Raw genomic sequence first — 7,949 nt, forward strand, 5'->3', positions numbered from 1 at the left:
AGGATTGGTCTTTGAAGGGGAGGTCACCAGGAAGCTGGGACAAAGTTTGAGAGGATGCGGTGATGTACCACATCCGTAAATTTGCCAAAATGCAGGAAGTCACCGACAACTGAGCTGAAGGAGATTTCATCTTTTTTTAGCTGTGATTCCTGTTTAAATTTACATATTGTGCCAAACTCAGCTTGCCTTTAGTTTAGCCACTTGTGTGAACTGAGCCACTGCGAAGCATGTCTTAATAGAATAGAATAGAATAGAATAGAATAGAATAGAATAGAATAGAATAGAATAGAATAGAATAGAATAGAATAACAGAGTTGGAAGGGACCTTGGAGGTCTTCTAGTCCAACCCCCTGCCCAGGCAGGAAACCCTACATCACTTCAGACAAATGGTTGTCCAACATCTTCTTAAAAACTTCCAGTGTTGGAGCATTTACAACTTCTGCAGGCAAGTTGTTCCACTGATTGATTGTTCTAACTGTCAGGAAATTTCTCCTTAGTTCTAAATTGCTTCTCTCCTTGATTAGTTTCCACCCCTTGCTTCTTCTCCCGCCCCCTTCTTCTTTGGGGCAGCCCCTGAGATATTGGAAGACTGCTATCCTGTCTCCCCTAGTCCTTCTTCTCATTAAACTAGACATACCCAGTTCTTGCAACCGTTCTTTCTATGTTTTAGCCTCCAGTCCAGGGGTGAAATCCAGCAGGTTCTGACAGGTTCTGGAGAACTGGTAGCAGAAATTTTGAGTAGTTCAGAGAACTGGCAAATACCACCTCAGGCTGGCCCCAGAATGGGGTGGGAATGGAGATTTTGCAATATCTTTCCCCCAGGAGTTAGGAGGGAATGGGGATTTTGCAATATCCTTCTCCTGCCACGCCCACCAAGCCACGCCCGCAGAACTGGTAGTAAAAAAATTTGGATTTCACCACTGCTCCAGTCCTCTAATTCGTTGCTCTTCTCTGCACTCTTCCTAGAGTCTCAACACCTTTTTTACATCGTGGCGACCAAAACTGGATGCAGGATTCCAAGTGTGGCCTTACCAAGGCCTTGTAAAGTGGTATTAAGACTTTTTTTTTTTTTTTTTTATTTTTTAATTTGATTTATATGCCGCCCTTCTCCGGAGACTCAGGGCGGCTTACAGTGCGTTAAGCAATAGCCTTCATACTTTTGTATATTTATACAAAGTCAGCTTATTGCCCCCACAAACTGGGTCCTCATTTAACCTACCTTAGAAAGGATGGAAGGCTGAGTCAACCTTGAGCCTTGGAGAGATTCGAACCAGCAGTAAATTGCAGGCAGCTGTGTTAATAACAGGGTGCTTTAAACCACTGTAGTACCAAGATCCTTCACAGGATCTTCATTCTATCGGTCTGATGCAGCCTAGAACTGTGTTGGCTTTTTTGGCTGCTGCAGCACAAGGCTGGCTCCTATTTAAGTGTACATTTGGTTTTCCTTGCCTAAATGTAGAAGCTTACTTTTAGCATGGATTAGTAAGCCATTATTTATAATGTAATGTGCAATCCAGCCATTTCTATTTGTTCAGTAAATGATGGTTCAGAAAGAAGGCAGGGGTTGCATTCACACTCTTAACTCTGCTCCTACATTTGGAGACCTTGCTCAACGGAGCAAATCTTAAACTAATTGAATAGGCCAGTGTTTTTCAAATTTAGCCACTTTAAAATCTGTGGACTTCAACTCCCAGAATTCCCCAGTCATCCAACTTAAAGCATGCTGGCTGGGAAATTCTGGGAATGGAAGTCCACCCCACTTAAAGCATGCTGGCTGGGAAATTCTGGGAGTTGAAGTCCACCCATCTTAAATAATGCTATCTGAAGAATTCTGGAAGTCGAAGTCCACCCCTCTTAAAGAATGCTTGCTGGGGAATTCTGGGAGTTGAAGTCCACTCATTTTAAAGCATGCTGTCTGAAGAATTCTGGGAGTTGAAGTCCACCCCTCTTAAAGCATGCTGGCTGGGGGATTCTGGGAGTTGAAGTCCACTCATTTTAAAGCATGCTGGCTGGGGGATTCTGGGAGTTGAAGTCCACTCATTTTAAAGCATGCTATCTGAAGAATTCTGGGAGTTGAAGTCCACCCATCTTAAAGCATGCTGGCTGGGGGATTCTGGGAGTTGGAGTCCACCCCTCTTAAAGCATGCTGGCTAGAGAATTCTGGGAGTTGAAATCCACTCTCTTAAAGTGACTTAATTGGAAAAACACTGCAATAAACCGTTCCATTACTGCAGTGCAATAGGTTTTTCTCCAACCTGGTTTAAGGCTATTGCAAACATTGATGCATGAACTTTGACCATAGTTTTGAAGAGAAAACAAACAACAAAAGCACACCACAACAGTGCAGTTTAGTAAGTAAGTTATTAATTGGCCACATGACTGTGTTTAGTTTAAGATAGACACACACACACACACAATGCAACTTGCGATATGCTTTTTCAAAGAGAGCCTGAGGGATACATGAGTGAGGTCATCCGTGACCTGAAAAGACCAAAGACCAAATTTATTTATTTCTTGGTTAGTTCCATTTATTGTTAAATTCCAGATTGATTTTTGAGGAATGTTTTTTTTCCCATTGAACCAAGGCTGGAGATTTGTTACAGCGATTCCTCTCTGATCCATCAGGGGGCAGTGCCTAGTTGAGCCTGGCTGCCTTCTGCATTTAGCTTAAGCCCTGTTTTTCCTTCAAAAGGAGGCCACTAGGCGATCCTAGGACCACAGTGGGAAGTTGCAAAGTCTCTTGAAAGAAAAAGGCAGCCGCTAACCTTTCTAGGATGTCAGATTCTGCCGTGAGATCGATTTGGGGGAGACTTGATGTCGCTAAAATGTCAGCAGTTTTGTCTCCAGTTCTCATACCCAGTTTCGTCTTCACAACAACTTTGTGGCGTAGGTTAAGTAGAGTGACTCAGTGTTCTGACCCAGCTCCCCAAACACGACAAACTCTCTGAAGTTGAATCAATGATTCCTTTATTAGGAGCACCAGCAGCCTCGGCAAAAAGTTTATCTCTCAACGCAGGCTAATAAGTCTGTCCTGCAGTGAGATGAATTGTTGTCTGACATGTCTATTCATCTCCTCCCTCTGCCTTTTATCCCCAGAGCTAGGGTGGGGCTTCACTAGCAGTGGTGGCTCTTCTGTCCCAAGGACCGGCCGATAGATTTCCACTGCTCTCCTCTCCTCTGCCTTCTGCGTATCAGGCACTGGACCCAGCTGCTCCTCCTCTTCCTCACCAGCCACCTCCAGACCTGGGGGCTGTCGACTCTCCATCTGAGGGCTGACGGACGGCCCAGGCTCTGCCTCTCTCTCTCTCTCTCTGCCAACTCCATTCCCTCCTCCCTCTCAGAGCTCCAAGGTTGCCTTGGCGTGGGAATCAAGGTTGCCTTGATCCCATGCCTCCTCCTCCTTCTCCTCTGATTCGGCTGCTGGAGGGGCCGGCGGCCAATAGGCCACAACAGTCAGCAAATTTCATACACTGTACTGCAGCGGCTGGTTAATGTACTAACAAGGCCATTTGTGCCATATAACACCATATTTCATGCAGGTAGCCACCTCCCTTCCTCTCCGGCCACCGGGTAGCTAGTTTGAGTTGGCCAGCGTGCCTCCCTCTGTTGTCTTTTGTGTCAGCCACAACATTCCCCAGGGCCCTTCAGGATTGCTCACTGCCTCCCCTTCCAGACCCTTCACCAGCTGGTCAATCTTCTACACGCCTCGTCAGCTTCAATACAGATTTGCCCCTAGTCAGTTTCACAATGTCCCTCCCCCTCCCCTTTCCTTCGGCAAGCCCAACCCTTTGCATCAGTTCAGGATCCAGTGCAGGGGTGAAATCCAGCAGGTTCTGACAGGTTCTGAAGAACCGGTAGCGGAAATTTTGAGTAGTTCGGAGAACCGGCAAATGCCACCTCTGGCTGGCCCCAGAGTGGGGTGGGAATGGGGATTTTGCAGTATCCTTCCTCTGCCACGCCCACCAAGCCACTCCCACAAAACCGGTAGTAAAATAATTTGGATTTCACCACTGATCCAGTGGGTTGCATCAATTTACAATCTAGTGGGTTACATCCATTTACAACCACTGAACCGCATCAATACTTGATCCAGTGGATCACCTCCATTTATGATCCAGCAGATCGCCTCAGTTTATGATCCAGTAGGTTGCATCAATTTACAATCCAGCGGGTTCCATCCATTTACAACCACCGGATCACATCGAATACTTTACGATCCAGTGGATCGCCTCCATTTACGATCCAGCGGATTGCCTCCATTTACGATCCAGTAGGTGGCATCAATTCACAATCCATCCATTTACAGCCGCCGGATTGCCTCAATATGTGATCCAGTGGATGGCATCGATTTATGATCCAGTGGATCCCATCAATTAAATACCCAGCAGGGGTTTGATGCATCAATTCACAATCCAGTGGGTTGCATCCATTTATGATCCAGTGGATGGGAGGGTCACAGACCGGCCTCTTCTCCTTCTCCAGACCAGGAAGTGGGGGGGGTGTGTGTTTCCAGGCAGCTCTTGAGTGCCCATCGAAAATAACAGCCCCCCCACGGGAACAGCCTCAAGCTTCCACATGGAGTTGCTGTTACAGTCGATAGACACCCCCTTCAGTAGGCAGCCCCCCCTGCAGCCCTCTCCCCACCATTCTGGGGAGCCCTTCTGGGGCTGTGCAGGTAGCCTCCCTCTCCCGGATGCTCACCTGTGGAGAAGGAAGAACGGGCAGCCAGGTGAGTTCATGCTCTTTGCAAAGGGGTATTTTCCCACCTGCCTTCAACATACCTCCCCACCCCCCACTTTTCCCTCTGGTTTCAGCTGGGGCTTCCCTGCCTGAGATTCTTGCCCTGAAAACAGGGGTGAAATGCTCCCGGTTTGGGCTGGATCACCCGATCGGGTAGCGATGACGGCGGGTGGTTCAGAGAACCGGTAGCAAAAATCCCTGCGCCCCCCCCACCATGCCCAGCTGAGCCGCACGATCATCAGAGGCTTTTTTTTTTTTACTTTTAAAAGCATTTTTTCTACAACCTCTTCCGACGAAAAAATGCTTTTAAAAGTAAAATAAAGCCTCTGATGATCCCGCGGCTCAGCTGGGATCCTCAGAGGCTTTTCAAAGCATTTTTTTTCTGCAACCTCTTGGCCGAAGAGGTGGTAAAAAAAACGCTTTGAAAAGTCTCTGACGATCCCAGCTGAGTTGCTTGATCGGCAGAGAGGCTTTTCAAAGCATTAGAAAAAATGCTTTGAAAATGCTTAGAAAAAAATGCTTTGAAAAGTTTAAAAAAAAAAAAAGTTGGCAATGCCAACCCAGTCACATTACCCCCCCCAAGCCATGCCCACAGAGCCCGTAGTAACACATTTTACATTTCACCCCTGCCTGAAAGAGCTGCTGAGGTCACTTGTGGGACCGTCTCTCCCCACTTCTCTCTATCCATTTGGCAGGAGGGGCTCAGGAGGAGACCCTCTTCGGTCCTGGCGCCCAGATCTCCCCCATGCCCCACTCTTCTCTTCTGTGGGCAGAGGGGGGCACCCCAGCAGTCTCTTGCTTGGCACAGCGTCATAACTGAGTTTCTGTCTTCCACCTGGCTGGCTAACCCGGGTCAGTTACACCCTCTCTAGTGCCACCCCTGGCTCCCAGGAAGAACCTTGCCCCCCACCCCCCACCCCCACTTGTCAGCCATGCCCAGGGCCATCCTTGACCCGCCTGATGTTGGACTCTGAACTTGGCAGTGCATGTGGCCTGAAGCTCCCGGAAGCAGGCCCTGCTCTCCCGTCACAAACAGTGGGGCATGGCACTGCCGTTGGCAGTGAGGCAATTCAGAATGACAGAGTTGGAAGGGACCTTGGAGGTCATCTAGTCCAACCCCCCCCTCAAGCAGGAGACCCTACCCCATTTCTGACAGATGGCAGTCCCGTCTCTCGTTGAAAGCCTCCAGTGATGAAGCTCTCACAACTTCTGAAGGCAACTACTATTCCATGGGTTGATTGCTTTAACCATCAGAAAATTTCTCCTTTTTTCCTTATTTTGAATCTCTCCTTGGTCAGTTTCCATCCATTCTTCCTTGTCTGGCCTTCGGATGCCTTGGAAAATAGCTTGACCCCCTTCCTCCTCTCTGGGGCAGCCCCTCAAGTATTGGAAGATGCTCTCCTGTCTCCCCTGGTCCTTCTCTTCACTAGCCCAGCCATGCCCAGTTCCTGCAACCGTTCATCGTCTGTTTGAGCCCCTCATCATCCTGGTTGCTCTTCTCTGCACTTTTTCTAGAGTCTCCACATCTTTTTTTATAGTGTGGTGACCAAAATTGAGACAGATAAATTCTCCAACCTTCTCCAAAGTTCCTCAGATAGGATGATGGGACCAAAAACACCTTTTGCAGTCTGTTATTCCATGGGTATCAAGACTACACCACCCATAATCCCCTGGTTGACGGAGAATTCCCAACTGCTGCCCCAACCCACCGGGAGGGCAGCAATGCAGTGAGGGCTGCTGTGGTTGGAATAAATGGACTCTCCCCACGTGAGTTTGGACCCAGGAAATTGAGTCCGTCCCTTCTGCAACCTTAGCCTGGTCTACCTCTCAGGGATGTTGTAAAGTCAAAACTGATTAACAGGGAGCTGCTCCAACCTCTCACCCTTTTCAGCAGATAGTTCAAGGGTAATTCAAAGCATAGCCCAGAAGGGAAGATTTACAGGTGGCGGAAACTTTTTAAGAATCTTCCTTTTCTGAGTCAAGCGAAGGTCTGGAATCAATCTCCCCCTTCTCCTTTTCACTTGCTGGAGGGAAATCAGAAGGAGGACATTTCTTCTTTTCACTCTAGGGAAGGAAAAGATAGGGAAGGGAGGGAGGGAGGAAAAAGAAAGAATGGAGGAAGGGAGGAAGAAGAAAAAAGAAGGGAAAGAGGTCATAAGGAAGGAAAGAAGGACAGAAGGAAGGAAAGAGACAAGGAAGGAGGGAGGAAAGAAGGAATGAAAGAAGGAAGGAAAGAGAAATACAAAGGGAGGGAGGGAGGAAGAAGAAAGAAGGGAGGGTGGAGGAAGAAGAAAAAGGAATGCAAAGGTAATGAGGAAGGAAAGAAGGACAGAAGGAAGGAAAGAGACAAGGAGGAAAGAAGGACAGAAAGAAGGAAGGAAAGAGAAATACAAAAGGAGGGAGGAAAAAGAAAGAAGGGAGGGAGGAAGAAGAAGAAAAAGGAAGGGAAAGAGGTAATAAGGAAGGAAAGAAGGATAGAAGGAAGGAAAGAGGCGAGGAGGGAGGGAGGAAAGAAGGAAAGAAGGAAGGAAGGAAGAGAAATACAAAGGGAGGGAGGGAGGAAAGAAAGGAGTGAAGGAGGAAGGCGACAAGGGAAGAAGGGGAGAAGGAAGAAAGGAAGGAAGGAGAAATACAAAGGGAGGGAGGAAAGAAAGAAAGAAAGAAAGGAAGGAGTGAAGGAGGAAGGAAGGAGAGAAGGGGAGAAGGAAGGAAGGAAGGGGCAATGGTTCAGTCACCCAAGGTTGCACCTTACCTTCTCCAAGGGCCCCCAGTCTGGTGCTGCACTTCGGTGGCCGCTGCTGGGTAGAGAGAGCCCCCCACCCATCCAGGAAACGGGCAAAGTCAGATCAGCTCCACCCAGCAGGGCCGTTCGCTCATAAAGGGCAGCTGGTTAATGATTAGCCTGCTGCAAATATTTGATAAGTGCTGGGAGAATTCAAAGGGCAGCACCCCAGGAAGGGGGGGGGGGGAGAACAGGTGCCATGATCGCTGGAGACCCTGGGGGCTTCATGTCCCCCCCCACCAGCTCAAAGTGACCTAAGAGGTATCCTTACTTTCCTGATGGAAAAAGCCCTCCAGGCACCTGAGCAAAATTTTAAAACAGAAACACAACATAAAATTTGCTCAAACAGCAAATTTGGACCCCTGATCTGAGTCAGACCTCCTCATGTTAACCACTGGGGTCTCATTACCGCCCCCCTCCCCCCAGA

The 7,949-nt window shown here is 48.2% G+C and overlaps 1 long non-coding RNA gene across 1 annotated transcript; it reads right to left on the reverse strand.

Moving 5' to 3' along the window:
• Positions 1–2,950: 2,950 nt before the first annotated feature.
• On the reverse strand, positions 2,951–7,559 carry LOC139321874 (uncharacterized). Its single transcript, XR_011600816.1, has 2 exons — positions 7,493–7,559; positions 2,951–4,701 (listed from the first exon to the last, which is right to left on the reverse strand). It is a non-coding gene; the product is annotated as an uncharacterized lncRNA (long non-coding RNA).
• Between the last annotated feature and the right edge of the window lie 390 nt (positions 7,560–7,949).

This window comes from Pituophis catenifer, unplaced genomic scaffold (assembly GCF_029215685.1).
Source record: "Pituophis catenifer annectens isolate HBS135680 unplaced genomic scaffold, rPitCat1.0.hap2 SCAF_10, whole genome shotgun sequence".
Taxonomy (NCBI): domain Eukaryota; kingdom Metazoa; phylum Chordata; class Lepidosauria; order Squamata; family Colubridae; genus Pituophis; species Pituophis catenifer.